The sequence below is a fragment of the Lactuca virosa genome, chromosome 3, assembly GCF_052849685.1.
Source record: "Lactuca virosa cultivar CGN04683 chromosome 3, Lactuca_virosa_CGN04683_v6, whole genome shotgun sequence".
In the NCBI taxonomy this organism is placed as follows: Eukaryota; Viridiplantae; Streptophyta; class Magnoliopsida; order Asterales; family Asteraceae; genus Lactuca; species Lactuca virosa.
This window is the reverse complement of record NC_136428.1, coordinates 86882572-86903831: the sequence shown is the minus strand read 5'-3', so window position 1 is coordinate 86903831 and position 21260 is coordinate 86882572.

Genomic DNA, 21260 nt, shown 5'->3' with positions numbered 1-21260 from the left:
GTCCATCGTCCAAAGATGATCGGTCAAATGGCGGCGAAGATCGGTATGGATTACTACATTCTGAATTATCCTCAATCTTTGCATCCATTCTTGACCACCATATTCTAGTGGCTGTGTCTCCGGGATGACTTCATTCTCGTCGTACACACATATCGCATTTCCTTCATGTTCTACTATCATATTATGCAATATGATACATGTATACATCACATCTGTCATATTAGAAATATCACGAAACATGGATGGTTTTGCAACTATCTGCCAACGCTTTTTTAGTGCTCCAAACGCTCGTTCAATATCTTTTCTTGCTCGGACAATTGATCTCCCATGGGTTTTAAGTAAAGTTCTAATGCACGGTTCTTTTCCTTTCTAGCACGGTTCATTTCTTTTAACTTTCCCACTTCCAAAAAACCCTCAAGCTTATCGTCTAACCCTTTGATTGAGTTTATTATCTCCTCCGCTTCAGTAGACAAACTTTGTGCTCCTTTCAACTTTCTTTTTGCTTTGTCTCGTCCCATAGGACGAGTTGGAACTTCATAAGGACAGTCGTTGTTGAGGTCAATCCCTCCGATACGCGCATCAGAAGATTGACTGTGGCTGGACTCCGAAGTTATGCTTCGTTTGGACATCCCCGCGTAATCAACTGGACTTTTTAGATCTAGCCATTTTTATTGCCCTTCACAACTCCCCAAAACGATTCATTGACAAAAGGTTTTCCGACTTTCGCCTTGTAAATCTTTCGAACCTTAGCCATGACATCCACCTCAGTTGCACCGCTTTGGGGATTTTTCATCGTGTTCATGTATATACCGTTGAACTCCATTGCGGCTCGGTTGGCGTTCCTCCACTTCGAGTAAAGTGAATCGGGGTTGCGGTACTTCTTATTCATGCGGTTGCAAAAGTTAATCCAAACTTTTTGTTTGAAGGTTTTTGAGTCTTGGTCTTTCCCGTGGATCGGGTCCTCCGACACATCTAGCCATGATTGAGCTAGTGCCCTTTCTTCATCATCCGTCCACCCTCTACTTGGAGCCCTTCCTTTTCCTTTTTTTTTGTGTGTGTGGTTCTACTTCGGGCTCTTGAAAGGATTCTTGAACTGGATCTTCAACGGGGACTTCATCAGAAGAATCGGATGACTCGTCGAGTAGGCGACGTGGTTGAGATTGAAAGTTAGTTTGCGGTTGGGGTTGAGAAAAGAATTGAGTTTCTTGAACCGTTTCAAACGGATCAAGATCCATATCCGGCCGAGGTGTTGGTTGAGATTGGTTGTGGTAAAATCCCATTGGTTGAGAAGAGAAAGGATTAAATGGAAACATTTGCGGAGCCATTGTAGGAAAATAGAAGTTAGTGGGAGAGTGAATTGGTTGATCAAATGATGGTCGATAACATGGTGGTGATGGAAGGTTTGGGGATGGAAGGTTTGTTGATTGAGTGTTTGGAGGTGGAAGATGTAGTGATGGAAGGTTTGAAGATTTTTTTTTGTTGGTTCTTGGGGTTTTTTTTGTTTGAGATGAAGACATTTTTTCTTGAATTGAGAGAGTTTGTAAAAATGATATGGTATTTTGTGTGTGTAAATTGGTGAGAGTGTGGTTTAATTTATATTGGTTGAATTGGTAGTTGAATATATATATATATATATATATATATATATATATATATATATATATATATATATATCACAAATAAATTGTTGAGGTTGTTGAGTCCATAAATTGAGATATTTAATTTTCAGCCATATATTACTTTGAAGACCACCGATTACATGTTGCAATCCCAAGAAAAGTGTTTCAACCAATCAAACTTATTTAATTCTTTCTCTTACTTCTCGCTATGAGCTTGGCATTTATCCCTTGGTGACCCCCTTAGCGAGAGCTAAGGGGTGGTATTCTAAACCCATGGCGAGCTAAGCGAGTGGCTTTGGCGAGTGCCACTTCGCTTAGCCTTATAGGAAGGAATAAGACTTTGCAAAATTGCAAATGGAAAATGATTATGTATACAAAAAAAATACCATTAATTCTTTTTTTTACAAGAAATACAATTAATGTGCTTCAAGTATACATTTCACCAATATTGTTCTTACATTGTACACGTCATATTATTGGTAACCGGTTACAACAGGTGATACATTTATTTTTCATATTTAAAAAAATAAAACGTGTAGGTGGAAATTATTAATGAATATGTGACTATTACACCCAATTATGTCTGATTACATGGCTATTACACCCGTCTCCCCTTAAACACTCTCAAAATGCTCATTGAAAATTAGGGTTTCTAAAACATGCAGTCAAAACTTTTCTCATGCAATCGAAGCTTTTCTCTGAGAGATCAATGATGGTTGATCCATCTAACGCAAACGAAGTAACTTCTTTTACAATAGGTGTTCACTACGAGGGAATATTTCCCCCCAAACCCTTGTATACTTCTAGCATATAAAAACTTCAATTCGTGATGTCGATTTTGGTGGAAATGAATTCCATGAGTTCATTTCTGTTCTTGGAAATGTCACTAAGCGGAGGTGTACTGATGTTTACTACTGTCTAGGACATAAGTAACTGAGAGATGGGTTGAGACCACTAACAAATGATGATGATTACACTAGGTTTCTTAATGCTGCAAATGGTAATATGGGGGAGATTAGTGTATACGTTGATCACCACAATGAACCTCTATTTGACTGGATTGACGAACAGAAAGCAGAAGAAGGTATTGATAGTGAAAGCTCTGATGAAGATATAGATTCAGTCATGTCTGATGCTCTATCTGTTCATCTTGAACTCGATGAAGAGGTAGTACAACCGACTCTCACTGGTGATCCTTTTCTCAGCCATATTAGTGTTATCCCTAGAGATGATGTTGTTGATGTGGATGACGATTCAGATAATGGAAACAAACAAGTCCCGATTTTTCATTTTCATGAACCAAATCAAAAGTAGGATACAATGCAACCCATCCTTGGTATGAGGTTTTGTAATCCTTAAGAAATCAAACAACTTGTATCCAATTATACAATATCAAATGGTTATAACCTATGGTATGAAAAAAAATGATAAAACCAGGTTGCTAGTCAGGTGTTGTAAAAATAGTGAAGGAAAGCAGCATGTCCTTTTAGACTATGGGCAACTTGGATGAGTAGTGAAAAATCATTCCAAATTAAGTCCTTAGTTAATGAGCATAATTGTACTAGAACCTCCAAGTCTAGTCAGTTATATTTTTATTTGTTTTCATGTTCAATTACTCTTTCTTTCTTATCTCTTCTTTCTCTTACTCTACAATCTAACTCTTTCTTTCATAGCATATATTACTATTCTTTCTTCTTTCATTCATCTCTTCTACTATTCTCTAATCTTTACTTTCTACTCTTTCTCAACTCATCTATCTCTTTCTCTGTCATTTACTATTTTTCTCATACTCTTTTCTTATCGTTTTCTCATACTCTTATCTTCTCTTTCTTTCTTTCGCATACTCTATCTCTTCTAATCTTTCTCTATTCTTCTCTATACTTTGTCTCTTATCTACTCCGTCTCTTCTCTACCATGTCTCTTTTCTGCTCTATCTTTTCTTTACTCTATCTCTTTTGTGTTCGATATTTTCTTTGCTCTGTTTTTAACTCAAATGTCTCAGCATTTTATTCTCATCTAGACCCAATGGCCACATCTCATACTCTAATATCATATACCTTCTAAGGGAAACCACATATGTAACATCCCAAAATTACCGAGTAAAAATTTCATTTTAAATAAATCAAAACCATTCATTCATTATCCCAAAAGACGATTATAATAAAAGTATTCTCAAAACATCAGAGTAAAATCATAAACAATCAATGCATAATAAATCTCCAGGGGATGCAGTGCATTCAAGTCGGATGCTTCTTTTTTGAAACCAGAAGTACATGAAAACATTTTAAACATAAATCATAAGCACAAAGTTGAGTAAGTTCCCCAAAGTACCACATACCATACATCGGGTGAGAATACTCACACAGAAAAGTAGCATCCTACATAGTATGGTGAGAATACTCACCTCAATCTGATGATGAAAAATCACGCACTCGAGTTGCTACTACAAAGGCTCCTCACACTGAACATATTCAAAACCGACCCTAATTAATAATTAAGGTAATAACCCATTATCAAAGGTCCAATTCAAATTCTCTCTTACTAAGGGTAAAAGATCATTTTACCCTTCCCCTACTAGACCCAACTAAACATGGCCCAAGGCCCAAAATGCACCTCCGGGAGTACGCCATGTGTACTCCATACTTACGCCCAATGTACTAGGTATTCATAGAAAGGGATACGAGGCTAAACCCGTTACGCCATGCGTACCCAGATGTTACGTCGTGCGTAACCCTCTGTTGTCCAAAACATATTTTAAGCACTTAATACCTAAATTCTAGACGTCCAAATCACAGATCCTAATCTTGGGAAGGTCTTAACTGATAAAGTCAACAACTTTAAGCTTTTGCATGGCCTAATGGAGCCCAAAATCAGACCCTAGGTCCATAACTTCACAAAATGACCACCAATTCATGCATGGGTGGGAAATAACCCTCATGTAACGCCTGGTTCCTGGTATGCATTTAACTTTATTATTTTATTCATTTTGGAAGGGCTACTCGACGAGTTAGTGGCCCTAACTCGTCGAGTAGAAGGCAGAATATGCGCGGGTTTTAAGTGAGCTACTCGGCGAGTCGAAGTCCTGACTCGACGAGTAGGACAGACTAGATGAAACCCTAATCTTTAGGGCTTGCACATTATTTAAGCATCATATTTTGCCTCCATCCCAGCCTCCATCACATCCAAACCCTAATCTCGAAACCCTAATCAACCTTGAGTGATCTTAAGCTATTTCTTGCCATTTTGTGATTTAAAGCTAGAAGAAGGAAGCAAAGGCTTGGAGTTGTAGAAGGAAGGTCGAAGATCCAGAGCTAAGGACTCATTTATGTCTTCATAGAGGTATAAAGCTTATACATTGGCTGCTATTCACTTAGATCTCCTTCTTAGCTTGTATGTTGTCATTTTGGGCCATTTCCAAGGTCATTCCGAGATTTGAACTCTTGGGGATGAAAGGACTTCAGATATGGGCACTCTTGAGCTTTAGAAGCTCAAAGTTGCCACCTTTATTCAGCCATGGCCCTATTCTATGACTTAGACCTTCATTTTGGCTTGTATTGGGTGTTTTAGCTTCATAACACCATGCATGCATGTAAAGTTAGCAACTTTACGTGTAATGCTAGTCTAAGGAGTCCAGATCTACAAGTTGGAAGCATTGGAATGGATTAGAATCGACTGAATGGATTGGTCATGTGGAGGACTCGACGAGTTGTTCTTGGACTCGGCGAGTCGGGTCGTGAACCCTAACCCCTTTTCTGGTTATGTGTTATGTGTTATGTGTTCAGGGCTTCGGTCCAATGCCGGGGTAAGCCCGATGTATGTTATATGCTTATGTTATATGTTTATGATACATGTTATGCTCTGTATATATCGGGGTAAGCCCGATGCCAGACGTGGTCTGATACCGAGGTGAGCCCGATGTCGGGCAGGAGTCCGATGTCGGGTTCGTCCCAATGCAGTTGGGCGGTGTCCCAAAGTTTATGTTACATGTTATATGTTATGTGTATGGTATGTGGTAGTTTGGGGAGACTCACTAAGCTTCGTGCTTACAATTTTCAGTTTGGTTTCAGGTACTTCAGCTAGCAAAGGGAAGGGCTCGAGATGATCACATGGCACACACCACAGTTTTCTATCCTGGGAGATTGAATCTGATATTTTTATATGATTTGATATAGTATTCGTTACGGTGTTTTTGAGATTCATGATTTATGGTTTTTCTATATGATGATGGTTGAATTATGGTTTTATTAATGAATTTAAAAAGAAATTTTTGGACCGTATTTTTGGGATGTTTCAATTTGATATCAGAGCCTTGGTTTGAGGGATTCGGGCACACTCTCGGGTGTGTTTGAACTCAAACTAATGAAATGGTATGAAAATTTTCTAAAGAAAATTACTTTTATAAAAGAACTTTGAAAAGAAAAAAGAATTTCGAAAAGAGAAAAGAATTTTGAAAAAAGAAAAGGGTGTGGTGCATGCAATCAGCCGAGCCCAAGTAAGTATTCCCAAATTACCCATACAAGTTTATGTTATGATATGTTATGAGAATTGCATGCTAGTTTAGGACTAAGGAGCTAGGAAGGATGCCTTATGTGCCTGTTATGTGTATCTCGGCTTTATGAACCGTATGCCAGTACAGATTAGTCAATGATGTCCTGAATGTGATATGCTTGATTATGTATACTCGATGCTCGAATGCTTCTTGCTTTGTGCTTTTAGGAGTTCAAGTTATCTCTTACTAACTAGTAAATGAATATGTTAAGTTACATATTGTGAGGATTAAATAATTTCAGAAGGTTAGGTCTAGCTTTGTTGCGCAACTCTTGTTTGAGTCCAACCGTTGTAGGGTAGGATCTCTCATTCGAAGAATTATCCAGTCCTAGTGATATGTAATAGTATTCACGAGCTAGTTAGGAGAGATAGCAGGGACTTCTTATGCAGCTGATAGCGGAAAGTGGGTGGGTGATTACCCTAGGGCAAGCCTAGGATGAGTTTAGCATGAGATCAGTAGTAGTAGTAGTAGAAGGGACTTGGTGGAGTTGAGGCAATTCTTGAGGAAAGTACGGATAGATGTGGAAGGTAGTATGGGCCTGTACTATTGAAAGCAGAGGATTCGTACTCGAATCTAGGGAGGCTGAGATGAATCCAAGAAACTTTTAGTATGTTAGATCCCTCGAGATATGATGAGTATACTAATGTTGTTATGGTGTATTTTCAGTATGGTGACGCTACGCACTAGGCTAGTTGGCACTTCAGGCACTGGTGAGGGATCGGGCTCGGGCTCTAGAGCCGGGCAGATGGATGAGCAGACGAGGGAGTTTATTTCGTCTGAGATCACATACATCATTCTAGATCAGACTCCTGTGATCTTTGGATCGGTCAAGGAGGGTATTTTAGAGCTTCTGGATGAGAAGCTGAGCGCTTTCCGTACAGAGATGGTGGCCATGATGGGGTCGCGCACACTGACTTTCAGGGAGTTTAGGGCTTGTGGAGCTCCCGATTACCATGGGTCTCGGGACCCCATTGTGAGTACCAGATGGTTGGCTGATGTCGCCAACGTTTTCCGCACCAGCAGATGTTCAGAGGGGGACAAGGTTAGACTTGCGTCCTGTCTTCTGAAGGACAGGGCACGTGATTGGTGGGAGGAGGTTGGGAGATCCATTGGGGAGGATTTAGTTTTAGATGCTATGACATGGGGTGACTTCTCGGCCAGGTTCAAGGCCGAGTTTGCACTAGTTATTGAGGTGCATCAGTTAGCACGAGAGTTTCAGGACCTCCAGCAAACTACAGAAACAGTAACGGAGATCACCGCCAAGTTCGGAGAGAGCCCTTCTTGTTCCACAGTATGTGTCAGACGAGGAGATGAAGAAGTCTCGGTATCACGAAATGCTGAGGAGTGATATTAGACAGTTCGTGAGCTGCTCCAGCTGCAAGATGTTGGAGGACATGATTGTTATGGCGAGAGAGAGAGAGAGAGAGAGAGAGAGAGAGAGAGAGAGAGAGAGTTGGATTTAGAGATAGAGAGGAAGAGAAAACCAGAGGGGGGCCAGTCAGGGAGTTCCGGCAAGAAGCCCAAGGTATCAGATTACAGATCTCGGAGCCATCAGAGCCACAACCGTTGTGGCAAATGCGGCAGGATGCATGAGGGAACGTGCAAGGCGGGGAGTTCGGGCTGCTATAAGTGCGGACGAACTGGTCATGTGAGCCGAGATTACACAGCCACTACCACCACCGCGACAGCATCAGATCTAATTTGCTTTCAGTGCAATCAGAGGGAACACAAGCGGTCCCAGTGCCCGAGTTTAGCAGCAGGAGGGAAGGTGGTAGCACCTTCTCCTGCCGTATTGAGGATTAAAGATGGCCGACAGGGCCGGGATAAGGCGCCTACGGTGCGGAGCAGGGCTTTTCAGCTCACTACAGAGGAGGCACGAGCAGCTCCTGATGTGGTGACGGGTATGTATCCTTCTCTTATCTCTTTATTGATATTGTTTGTTACTTATGTTTATGTTTTTTGTTATAGGATCGTTCTTAGTGAACGGTATATCAGCTTTGGTACTGTTTGATTCAGGTGCCATCCGATCTTTTGTGTTGCTCGCGCTTAGCAAGCGATTTAGTAGGGCTATGGGGGAGCTGGATTGCCCACTTGATGTAGAGATAGCAGATGACAGGACCGTCAGGGTTACGAGGGTTCACAGAGGTTGTACACTTCAGTTGTTTGACGAGCAGTTTTCAGTGCATCTAGTTCCTATTCCCCTGCGAGGGAACAAGGTTATAGTTGGTATGGACTGGTTAAGCCCCAATGGGGCAGTCATCGACTGCGAGCAGCAGCTAGTGAGGGTTCGGACTCCTAGTGGGGGAGGGTTAGTGATTCAAGGCGAGAGGCCACAGCGCGGACCGGTTGTTATGAAATCCCTAAATTTCTCGGCCAGAAAAGACCGAGTTAATTTATGCTTTTAAAATAAAATCAGTGTAATCTTTTTAAAAGATATTGCGGAATTTGTCCCCAAAACAAAACATGATAAAAATTTATTAAAACATTTCTTAAAGAAATATATATTTTTATTATATATCAAAACCTCGGGATGTCATTTTCCGATACAGACCAAAAGCATAAACAGTACATTATAAGCCTTACAACAGATATTTACATCTACTGGCCTATAATCCAAAAATCCCTCGTCATCATCCAAACTATGCTCTGGGTCCACTACTTGTAATATAAAAAGCTGAGTGGGTCAGGCTTGGGAGCCTATAGGGTTTTCAACCCACAAATAATAATAAATTTATTAAATTCATCAACCAAAAATAAATTTATTAATTTCATCAACCAAAAATAACCCAGATTACTCATTCCCGTTATCCTCACTTTACGTCCCTAAACACCTATCATAAGGGACCTAGTCTAAGGATTTAATCGGGGTGACAACACTGCTTTAGGGATTCCTCAGCAATTTATGTCAAATAAGGCAACCATGAGGGGGATGGAGTACACCAGCGAACATATAGTTCACCAACACCTACAGGTTGCGAGCCTGCTAGCGTTCCACTGGACTGTCTAGAAAGGTCTGTGGTCGTCATCTATACTCCGCTAGATGACTACAACAACAACAACAACATCGAGATCATTTTAACACACATCAACTATTTCATCAACCCATGTTTTACCCAACATATTTGTAGATGAAAATACATATACAGTTTAAAACTTGTATAAAACATCTATTCAACACTCATTTCAAATAAACAAACAATATAATTACACATAGCACGTATTTTATAGAAAATACTTCATATCTATGTGTAAGATGAAAGTGACTATACACTTAAAATTATATATATATATATATATATATATATATATATATATATATATATATATATGTGTGTGTGTGTGTGTGTGTGTGTGTGTAAAATTATAGAAAATATATGTAAGACGATAATTAGGCAGCACCTCGTCTCTTAAAATGACCGTTTTCGATAAAACCGGGATGTTTTCCTAAAAACCGGACTTCACACGGACAAAGTTTCGGCTCAAAAACTCTTTTTCTCGGGATCTTCGGGCTCTCCAGGACTTGCTTCTGACGCTAAGATGATATAATAGGCTTAGGGGTAATTTTTGCAAAATTGAAGAAAGTTTAGGGTGGGAGAAGGAAAGTTTGTAACCCAAAATCAGCTGGCATCGTCCGCTATTTATAGGGGCTGAATGCTCGAATTACGATGGGCGTAAATTTAGAGTACGTTGGGCGTACTCCCTCTTTACACAGTACGCTGGGCGTACATCAAGTACACTGGGCGTACTAAGAGATCACATCGGACACGTCAAGGCTATGACACGTGTCTCTCATGCGAAGGAGTAGGGATGGATGACGGACTCTGGAACACCTACACGAGTAGGCTGGGCATGTGCTTTCACTATGGCTAGACTTCTCCAAAACCTCGACGTGAAACGACTATCACGATCTGACACAATCGTCAGGGGAACACCATGTGCTTTCACTATCTCTTTCACGTAAACCTTTGCAAGCTTTTCCATAGACCACTTCTCATTGGCTGCTATGAAATGTGCTGTTTTTGTGAATCGATCAACGACCACCCAAATCATGTCGTGGTCGCTTTTTGTTCTGGGCAGTTTAGTTACAAAATCCATAGTGATGTCTTCCCATTTACCCATGGGTACAGGTAAAGGTTCTAAACTCCCATACGGTTTCTGATGTTGTGCCTTAACCCTAGCACATGTCACACACTCGGTCATATACTTAGCAACATCGAGCTTCATCGTCGGCCACCAGTAGTAGGGTTTCAGATCCCTATACATTTTCATGCTGTCGGGATTAATCGAGTACATGGTCTTGTGAGCTTCTTCCATCAGAAGATCTCTTATTCCTCCCGTCTTAGGTACCTGATATGGGCATATTTAGTTATAACATTCATGCATTATCTTAATACTTTAAGTTGATTTTATCTCATTTAATGAACAAAAGATGCTTAATTAGTTTTAAAATTTCATTTTCAGCAATAAAGACATGCTCGGAAGGAAAAGGAAGTGGAATTGGCGATTGGAAGCTTGGATCTTGGATTTTGAGGAAAGAAGGATGTTGCTGGACAGCTTGACCCCTCGTCAATGTTTTGGCCATATCTCATGAACCGTAACTCCGATTAACAATATTCAAAATGTTCTGAAAACTAGACACAATTTTGGATGACTTTCGTGTTTTGAGAAAATTTTGATTCCAAACGGACTCGACGAGTTGGGCCTCAACTTGACGAGTTGGTCAGAATGTTCCCGATTCGAAGATGCCTTGCCGTACACGCTGTATACGCGGATTATCGAAAAAACTCATCGAGTTGGTCTTAAAAACTCGAAGAGTTCGGTTGATTTTTGGTAACTATAAATAGAGAACTTATATGCCCGAAACCCTAACACTTTTTGGAGGCTAGCTGCGATTATTGAAGATCAGAAAGTTTCTTGGAGCTTTAGTTTTCGAGATTTCAACCTAAGAAGCAATTTAGAAGAGGTCAAAGGCAAATAATTATTCTTCTTTTCTTAATCTTTGTTTTGAACCATGTTTGAATCATTAGATTTTGAGTTTAGGTTATTACTTGCTGTAGATATGATCTAAAAGCTTTATACTTCTGTTTGGATGAGATAATCTTATGAACATGGTTTGATTGATTGGTTGGATTAATATTGATTTGGTTATTCATCTTTTTAAGCTTGTTAAAGATACTTATGTATTGATGATAAATATTTTATGTTAATAAGTAAGTTATTGAGTTGCATGAACATCTTCTTGATTGCTTGAATCATATAGTTTTGTGAACACAAGATTGTATGCCTAGGAATAGTGAACATGAAACTAGGGTTAACTAGAAAAATATGTAAATCAATGTGTGAGCATGTGTGATGAACAACCACATATGAGTTGATTGAATTGAACAAATTTGATTAGCTATTATTACAAGTCTTACTTGATACGAACTGAACACTAGGAAACTTGTTAGTTTAATCAACTGGCCACTGTTTGAATTAACTTGCCTACTAAAGGATTGGTAATAGTGAACATGAACCCAATCATATTAGGAATCGGTAAACATTGACATATTAATCCATTGCACTTGCCATGAAATCAACCATAGGAATAAGTGAATCGAATCTGAACAGAAGTCTCTTTTATCATTGAATCTAGTCATCCTTTCTTGTTCTCCTTTAGTTGTTAGTTGTTCTTTGTTTTAAGTGCTTAGTAATTGCTTAAGTTTCTAGTCTTGCAAAACTAGAGAAAACCCATTTCTATTACTTGTTTTATTTAGATAATATTAGCATTTATTTTAATTGTTTACCGTTCCCTGTGTTCGATACCCTACTTACCTGAACTAAACTGCTAATCGATGGGTACACTGCCTTTCATGTGTTTGTCTTTGTGTTTAAGTTAGTAGGATTAAAACTAGTGCATTCCACACACATCAGTACCCAAATCATGTCTTGGAATACCTTCAACCCATGGTTGTTTGTACCGAACACTAACGTTTTGCCCAAACGTTCTTCCTTTCGGTCATTTTTCTCTGAAGCTTCCTCCTGAGCTTTCTTTATACTTTCCACAATTGTTGAGACAACTTCAATTCTCAACGTTCTTACCCTTTTCTTTTCAAGGTTTACCTTCTGACTGAGAGCATCAACAACAACATTTACTTTACCAGGGTGGTAAAGTATCTCACAGTCGTAGTCCTTGAGTAACTCCAGCCAACGTCGTTTCCTCATGTTCAATTCCTTCTGATTAAAGAGATATTAAAGACTCTTATGATCAGTGAAAAGTTTGCATTTAGTGCCATAAAGATAATGCCTCCATATCTTTAAGGCAAATACTACCGCTTCCAACTCCAAATCATGAGTGAGGTAGTTATTTTCATGTTCTTTCAATTGCCTCGATGCATATGCTATTACTTTATCCCTTTGGGTCAGAACACAACCTAACCTAATTCCAGATGCATCGATATAAAACTGCGAAGTCATCAACTCCTTCAGGTAAAGAAAGAATCGGTGCTTCACACAATTTCTTCTTTAACTTCTTAAAAGCTTCCTTATGCTTCTCATTCCAAGTATAAGTAGCTCCTTTGTCGGTCAAAGCTGTCAATGGAGCAGCTATCGAAGAAAAGTCTTGGATAAATCTTCGATAATATCCAACTAATCCTAGAAAGCTTCGGATCTCCGTAGGACTTTTCGGTTATTCCCACTTCATCACAGCTTCAATCTTCGCTGGGTCAACCATTATCCCTTCTTGGTTAACCTCATGACCCAAAAATTGGACTTCTTGAACCCAAAATTCACATTTGGAGAACTTTGCATACAACTTCTCCTTTTTCAGAACTTCTAGTACTTCACGCAGATGCTTGTCATGCCCCTGCTTGCTTTTTGAATAAATCAAAATATCATCTATGAACACTATCACAGATTTATCGAGGAATGGTTTACAAACTCTATTCATCAAATCCATGAATGCTGTTGGAGCATTGGTTAGTCCAAACGACATAACCAAAAACTCATAGTGTCCACATCTTATTCTGAACGCAGTCTTCTCAATATCCTGCTATCTTACCTTTAGCTGATGATATCCTGACCTAAGATTGATCTTCGAGAAATAGCTCGAACCTTGCAACTGATCGAACAAGTCATCAATCCTTGGCAACGGGTACTTGTTCTTTATTGTTGCTTTTTTCAGCTCTCTGTAATCTATGCACATTCTCATGCTCCCATCTTTCTTTTTCACGAATAACACCGAAGTTCCCCAGGGTGATGAACTAGGTCTAATGAATCCATTGTCCAACAACTCCTGAAGTTGCGTCATAAGCTCCTTCATCTCCGTTGGTGCTAATCGATATGGGGCTTTTGCTATTGGTGTTGTTCCTGGTAACAAGTCTATTCTAAACTCCATTTGTCTATCAGGAGGCAATCCAGGAAGATTTTCAGGAAAAACTTCCGGATATTCACACACCATTGGTATACTTTGCACATCATTTTTCTCCTTCTTAGCATCGATCACGAATGCCAAGTATGAGGTGCATCCTTTAGATAAACATTTTCTGGCTTTCATTAGGGAAATGATTCCAGAATTTACTCTGCGCTTATCTCCGTATACCATAAACGACTCTTTTCCAAGCGGGTTTACCCTTACTATCTTTTTCTTGCACATTATTTCGGCATCATTGGTGCTAAGCCAATCCATCCCCAGAACGATGTCGAGACCATTTAACTCGATGGGTAACAGCTTTTCTTGGAATTCGTTTCCGTTCAGATCGATGACGATATTCCTAATACAATCGCTAACAGGTACAAACTTGCCACTAGCAACTTCTACAATAAGGGCATCATCAAGTTTTTCTATAGGCAATGCTAGTCTTTCACCAAATTTATGTGATATAAAGGAGTAATTCGCTCCGGAATCAAACAAATTAACTGGCAGACAATCCATTTACAAGAAAGGTACCTGATGCGACATCCACTGCATCCTTTGCAGCTGCTAGTGTCATCTGGAAAGCTCTGGCTTTTGGCTTTGGTGGGAGATTGGGCTTCGCTGCCTCCTTCTTCTTCGGGCAGTCCCTCAAAATGTGCCCCTCTTCATTACACCCATAACAGACTTTGTTATTGAAGGTGCATTCATTGACATAATGCCCAGGCTTTTCACATTTGTAGCAAGTGACTTACTCGCTACACTTCCCAACATGTTTCTTTTTACATTTATCACACCATTTCGCTTCGGATCCTCCTCCGAATTTCCTCGAACCAGACTTCGAGAACTTATTCTTCTTGTTGGAACCCGAAGTTCCTTCAAACTTTCTTTTTTCGCCAACTTCAACCTTGCTGGCGGCTCTCCCTTTAATCATATCTTCAACAGACTTCGCAGCCCAGATAGCTGCCTCTAAAGTAAGTGCCTGACGCACTGGCACTGCATACTCCCATGGAAGTCCCTTTGCGTATCTGTCTATTTTTTTCAGCTCATCTGGGACAATACGCAAAGCAAACTCCATTTTGTCTGTGAAGTTATTGGTATATTCATCAATGGTCATACTTCCCTTCTTCAGTGTTAGAAATTGGTTTTCTAGCTCAAGCACATTTTGGGCCGAACAGTACTTGCGCTTGAATTGCACCAAGAACTCTGCCCAAGTCAGTTGCGGTGGCTCATTAGGGCTTAGAGTCTTCCCCAGAGTGTTCCACCAGCGAACAACACCACCTCTGAACTGACGCACCGCAAATATGGTTTGTAACTTGCCTTGACAACCACATGTCATGAAGGCTAATTCCATTTCCGAGATCCAATCCATTACTCCGACGGGATCATCTTTTCCAGTAAAAGTTGATGGCTTGCAAGTCATAAAGTCTTTATACTTGCATCCATTTCTCTCCACTCCATCCTCATGGTTATTTCTCCTAACCACAAGCGGTTCAGTTTGACCACCAGATCTACTATAATTTCCTTCCCCATATTGATCGTCATTTAATTCTGGTTGTTCAACAGGAATTGAAGGTTCACTCCTGTTATTCAGCAATATTTGTCTCATTTCCTCGCTTCTTCAACCATCATTTTCTGAATCATGGCTTGTACTCCAGCGATGGTGATGGGTTCTGGTGCAGCCCCTGCTATAGGCACCCGTTCCATCACTTGGGGTTGAGGTTGCTGATTTCTGTTTGCATTTCCATCTCCACTTCGAGTTCTCGCCATTATAATCTATATACCAAATAAGGTGAATTTAAATCTTTATTCACGATAGATAATTAAATTCTCCTTATAACTCTAAAACGTTACATGTTAGTTTTAATATCGTAGTCGTACGCTTAGAATCCTAAACACATAAAGTTTCCAGATCCGGTCGGCAACAGACCATAGATCCGAACAAATAATGGCATATATGGCAAACATATAACATTTAGCACATAAAAACATTTTAGGCATCTTTCCTAAAATATACTAGTGCTCGTGTCTAAAATAGGGTAGACACTCATCTCACGATCATTACTTAGCATTCTAAGTTTAAGTCTAGAAATCCTACAAATTCCTAGTTCGCTTAAACTAATGCTCTGATACCAACTATGACATCCCCAAATTTCTCGGCCAAAAAACACTGATTTAATTGATGATTTTAAAATAAAATCAGAGTAATCTTTTTAAAAGATGTTGCAGAATTTGTCCCCAAAACAAAACATGATAAAAATTTATCAAAATATTTCTTAAAGAAATATGTATTTTCATTATATATCAAAACCTCGGGATGTCATGTTCCGATACAGACCAAAAGCATAAAAAGTACATTATAAGCCTTACAACAGATATTTACATCTACTGGCTTATAATCCAAAAATCTCTCGTCATCATCCAAACTATGCTCTGCGTCCACTACATGTAATATAAAAAGCTGAGTGGGTCACGCTTGGGAGCCTGGTGAGCATATAGGGTTTTCAACCCACAAATAATAATAAATTTATTAAATTCATCAACCAAAAATAAATTTATTAATTTCATCAACCAACAATAACCCTGATTACCCATTCTCATTATCCTCACTTTACGTCCCTAAACACCTATCATAAAGGACCTAGTCTAAGGATTTTCATCGAGGTGACAACACTGCTTTAGGGATTCCTCAGCAATTTATGTCAAATAAGGCAACCATGAGGGGGATGGAGTACACCAGCGAACATATAGTTCACCAACACCTACAGGTTGCGAACCTGCTAGCGTTCCACTGGACTGTCTAGAAAGGTTTGTGGTCGTCATCTATACTCCGCTAGATGACTACAACAACAACAAAAACATCGAGATCATTTTAACACACATCAACTATTTCATCTACCCATATGTTACCCAACATATTTGTAGATGAAAATACATATACAGTTTAAAACTTGTATAAAACATCTATTCAACACTCATTTCAAATAAACAAACAATATAATTAAACATAGGACGTATTTTATAGAAAATACTTCATATATATGTGTAAGATGAAAGTGACTATACACTCACTTGTGAAGACGATAATTAGGCAACACCTCGTCTCTTAAAATGACCGTTTTCGATAAAACCGGGATGTTTTCCCAAAAACCGGACTTCACACGGACAGAGTTTCGGCTCGAAAACTCTTTTTCTCGGGATCTTCGGGCTCTCCGGGACTTGCTTATGATGCGAATATGATATAATAGGCTTAGGGGTAATTTTTGAAATATTGAAGAAAGTTTAGGGTGGGAGAATGAAAGTTTGTAACCCAAAATCGGCTGGCATCGTCCGCTATTTATAGGGGCTGAATGCTCGAATTACGTTGGGCGTAAATTTAGAGTACGTTGGGCGTACTCCCTGTTTACACAGTACGCTGGGCGTACATCGAGTACGTTGGGTGTACTAAGAGATCACATCGGACGCGTCAAGGCTATGACACGTGTCTCTCATGCGAATGAGTAGGGATGGATGACGGACTCCGGAACACCTACACGAGTACGTTGGGCGTACTCCCATTTTCCAAACTTCAAAAATTCGTAACTTTCGCATATGAACTCCGTTTTTGACGTTCTTTATATCCACGCGTAGGTGAGACTATGCTCTACAACTTTCGTTCAGACTCTGTCGGCTATTTTGAATTTATTTTTGAAGTTATATTTTTAACAGGTCAAGACAGGAAATGTCCGTTAAAAATTCATAACTTCTTCATCCGACGTCCGTTTTTGTCTGTCTTTTTACCGTTGCACTACTATTAATGAGATCTTCGATTCTCGTTTAGGTTGTGTTGGCTAAAAATCGTTCGATCTCAAATTCGAACTTCGGGCTGCATACAGCTAAGCTGAAACTTAGAAAAATCATAACTTCCTCATACGAAGTCAGATTTGGGCGTTCTTTTTATGCACGCTCTCGGTTTAACGAATACTATGAATTTCATTTAGATAGCTAAGGCTAAAAAGCACTTTACCGTAAATTCACTTTTTACGTCATACAACGTCGTGTCGGTTCTGTCGCGAAACTTCGACAGGTCATAGCTTTTTCGTTATAACTCGGATTTCGGTATTCTTTATATCTCCGGAATCCTTATTTCAGCCACTACCACTTTTTTCATAGATATCAGGTTTATCTAAATTTTATTTTCGACGTTTATTTTTATTTTAAATTCATTAAATCATAATAATTAAACAATAAGCACATAATACTTAAATAATACCTCTTATTATTTCAAAACAAATTACAAAGGTTGGCCTAGACTATTACATCATCATTAAATGTCTAGCCTAGAAACATGGGCGTTACAGTTGTATGTTCAGCAGCGAGCGCGAGGCGATACCTTCAGCAGGGTTGCGCAGGTTATGTCGCTTATGTGATGGATACCCGGGATAAGGGTAAGGCGAAAGTTGATGATGTACCAGTAGTGCGAGAGTACCCGAACGTATTCCCGGAGGATTTACCTGGGATATCCCCAGAGAGATATGTTCAGTTTAGGATTGACCTAGTCCCTGGTGTGGCTCCGATAGCCAAGTCACCAAATCGGTTGGCTCCTCCCGAGATGCGTGAGTTGTCTACGCAGCTGCAAGAGCTTCTAGACAAGGGTTTTATCAGGTCGAGCAGTTCACCATGGGGAGCCCCGATCCTGTTTGTGAAGAATAAGGACGGGACACACCGCATGTGTATAGACTATCGGGAGCTGAACAAAGTAACGATGAAGAACCGTTACCCACTTCCAAGGATAGATGATTTATTTGATCATCTTCAGGGAGCATGTTGGTTCTCCAAGATTGATCTACGGTCAGGGTATCACCAGATGCGAGTCATGGACGATGATGTGCAGAAGACAACTTTTAGGACTCGCTATGGTCATTATGAGTTTGTGGTGATGCCGTTTGGGCTCACCAATTTTCCATCCGTGTTCATGGACCTCATGAACCGCATGTGCAGATCGATGTTGGATCGGTCTGTAATAGTCTTTATTGATGACATCTTGGTTTACTCCAAGACTCAGGAGCAGCATGAGGAGCACCTGAGGGAGGTGCTGGAGACACTGAGGAGGGATAGACTTTTTGCGAAGTTCTCCAAGTGTGAGTTCTGGTTACGCGAGGTGTAGTTCCTTGGGCATCTCGTCAACCAGAAGGGTATTCTGGTCGATCCGGCCAAGATAGAGGCTGTGATGCAGTGGGAGGTTCCGAGGTCTCCAACTGAGATTTGGAGTTTTCTTGGTCTAGCGGGTTAGACAGGAGATTAATCCAGGATTTCTCCAAGATCGTCCTTCCCTTGACCCGACTGACCAAGAAGTCGGTGACTTTCCGTTGGGGGCCTGAGCAGCAGGAAGCCTTTGAGACTCTCAGACAGTGGTTGTGCGAGGCACCGATTTTGACGCTGCCCGAGGGAGTAGATTACTTCGTGGTGTACTGTGACACGTCGATTACGGGCATAGGTGAAGTTCTGATGCAGAGGGGTCATGTGATAGTCTACGCGTCGAGGCAGCTGAAGCCTCACGAGGCTAACTATCCGATGCATGATTTAGAGCTGGGGATTGTGGTTTTCGCCCTCAAGATTTGGCGGCATTACCTCTACGGGGTCCGTTGTACCATTTACACGGACCACAAGAGTTTGAGGTACCTTATGGATCAACCGAATTTGAACATGAGGCATTTTTTGGTGGTTAGATGTGGTGAAGGATTTGTTGGATTAGATGTCTAAGCCCATAACTATTATTGGTATGAAGTCGACCCGAGAGTAGCATGATTCATTTGGGTTGCATAACACCAGGACAATTTGTTAGGATAGACTCTTGAGAAAAGGTTATATATGATTTATTAATATATTATAAGTTCTAATATATCAATATGAAATCATATGTTTTAATTAGTATTGATCAAGAATTAATTTGGAATTAATTTAGTGATCAATAGAGACTAATTAAATCTATGGGGACTAATTATGGTAATTAGTTATATTTATATGTGTTGGGCTTATGATACATGTTGGACCAATTTTATGTATGGATACATAAAGAGTTGGGCCACATGAACCATGGATCATAAAACCCATGGGTATGGATTTGGGTTAAACCCATGACCCTAGGAATCCACCATATAAATATGTTGCTTCATGACCAAAAACGTGTGCATCTTTTCTTAGAGAAATATGGATGATTTTGGGTGCATGGAATTCTCTCTCAAGATCCACCTTTGTCCTAGGTGAGTTGTGAGACATTTGAGGCATTCATACTTTTGGTACTAAGCTCTTAAGGCCAAATACATCAAGGCTTAATGCTTTAGAAATACCATTACATGTATAATTAGAGAAAATATAGATCCAAGGCATTTAGGGTTGTATGTGCACCATATGATGTTGTAGTATACAAAACCCAACAGTGGTATCAGAGACATGGGTTGTTTTCTATTATATTTGATGTTATTATTGGTTTTCGGAGCAAAAAAATCGATTTTCTAATGTTCTGGACAGTGGACTCGTCGAGTCCAAGAACAAATTCATCCAACTCGCTGAGTTTGTTCTTGCACTCGACGAGTTGGAGCCTCTAACAGCAGATTTTCAAGTTTTTTTTGGCATGTTTTGGATTTGGATCATTACCACAAAATGTTTTTGTTCATAAAATTTGATTTTGGTTCTATGGTAATGTTTATTCTCATCCAAATAAAGGATAATTGTCAAAGTTTCAAGATTTGTATTAGTTTATATGATTAGCTAATTTCTTGAAAATTGTTGATGTAAATTATCTTTGCTTATGAGTTTAATCTTGTTCATAGAAAAATTATTTGATTATTGTGTTAATTGAAATAATTGATCTTAATGTTTTTATGAACTCCATAACTTGTCCTCAAGTTATGGAAAATGAAGAACTTTTCATTTAAAAAGCACATTAAGTCTCATAGGTTATGAAAATGGAAGAGTCTCTATTTTTAATGTCATCATAAAATGTTTTTTTATGTCTTCCATAACTTTTCTTCTAGTTAAAGTCTTCCATAAAAACCATATTAAACTCATAAGTTATGGAAACCAAAAGTTTTTGAATTGTTCAAAACTTGCCCTCAAGTTTTGGAATTTGTAAAGTTACCCCCCCATGTTTACTTTAATTCCAACCTTTAGAATTTTAAAAGTTTAAAATTCAACCCTTATACTATTATAATATTATAGGTTTAATATTTATATATATATATATATATATATATATATATATATATATATATATATATATATATATATATATAAGAGTAAGTCAGTCTTACCGTTAGTAGGCCTCATTCACGAAGCCAGTCTATAAGGGGGGTATAAGGTTACTGCCTATAAAATGTCAGTTTAATGGGTGTCCACTATCACCCACCGCTTCCTTGACTGGTGGAGGGTCGTTAGCCGAACGGGTAGGGTAGGACATTAATTCTCCCTTCATTAAATGTATAATGATAAATATAAAGTAACTAAACTTTATTAAATTTCCAATCTTAGTTACTTTAGGAAAATGTGAATTTGGTGCTAATCCATGAAATTGCACTTTGCACCTTGTTAAGTCGTTAGTGGAGTGTGTGTGGTTAACCGACACACTAATCTGGGACTGACAATGTGTGGCAAAGGGTAGCTTGATGTTAATCATAGATCAATGGAGAGTGTGTGGTTAACCGGCACACTGATTAGATGGTTG